General features: G+C 41.6%; 1 protein-coding gene and 1 long non-coding RNA gene across 4 annotated transcripts in view; one reads left to right on the top strand and one right to left on the bottom strand.

The window, feature by feature from the left end:
• Window positions 1-815, bottom strand: part of LOC116693505 (uncharacterized) — a 20,811-nt gene that overhangs the window by 13,711 nt on the left and 6,285 nt on the right. The gene's annotated exons all lie outside the window — the stretch shown is intronic.
• LOC116693374 (1-phosphatidylinositol 4,5-bisphosphate phosphodiesterase gamma-2) overlaps window positions 1-815 on the top strand; it is a 29,180-nt gene that overhangs the window by 24,697 nt on the left and 3,668 nt on the right. The gene's annotated exons all lie outside the window — the stretch shown is intronic.

Raw genomic sequence — 815 nt, 5'->3', positions numbered from 1 at the left:
CACACACACACACACACACACACACACACACACATTTCATGACAAGCATAGACTGTAAAAATAATGGTCGAAGCTTCTGGGCCTGAACAGTGAGGCGAATGTGGAAGTAGCTTAATCCTGCATTCTGTCTAATTTCCATATTATATATAATATTTCCAGCAAAAATTAGTCTTTTTCTGTAGAAGTTCTTTGGGGAAAATAACCCGGCTTTTCACTTGACTTATTACCTCAAACATTTTCATAATGAGTTTTGGGCTACAATCACTACTTTCAAGTCTTCTTCAATAAAGCATTTATTTTGTAAATTATGGTCCCATTTTGTTTTTTGCTTTCTGCAATCAGGATAGATGCAAAGCAGTGCCAACCACTGTGGACATTTAAATAGCTGTGAAAATGTTTTTGGGTGTTGACCATGTTTTTGTCTTAAACTTTGACCCTCTCACTGTGTGTTTTCACTTTATCAAAGTTCATTGAAAATATTTGGTTGCCTAAAAATGTCTTGTTCAGCATTATGCTCGTCTCGCATTGCCAGACCTTCCTCCACAGCAATTGAGATCGATCCGAGAAGTAGGACTTAAACAGCTTAGTGCTATTCCTTTAATGCCAACTAAATGCTCCAGTCTCTGGAACAGGATGGTTTGGCCACTGGTGTCGAAAGCAGCCCTAAGATCTAGGAAAACGAGGACAGAGAGGACCAGGTAACCATGGTCTTCAGAAATCAGCCGCAGGTTAGAACGCCAACGCCAGACAGAGGACGGGGACGGAGGTTAGAACACAGGGACAGAGGACGGGGGACGGAGGTTAGAACACAGGGA

This window comes from Etheostoma spectabile, chromosome 8 (genome assembly GCF_008692095.1).
Source record: "Etheostoma spectabile isolate EspeVRDwgs_2016 chromosome 8, UIUC_Espe_1.0, whole genome shotgun sequence".
In the NCBI taxonomy this organism is placed as follows: Eukaryota; Metazoa; Chordata; class Actinopteri; order Perciformes; family Percidae; genus Etheostoma; species Etheostoma spectabile.
The sequence above is the reverse complement of the archived record's forward strand: the minus strand, read 5'-3'. Positions and strand labels throughout refer to the sequence as shown.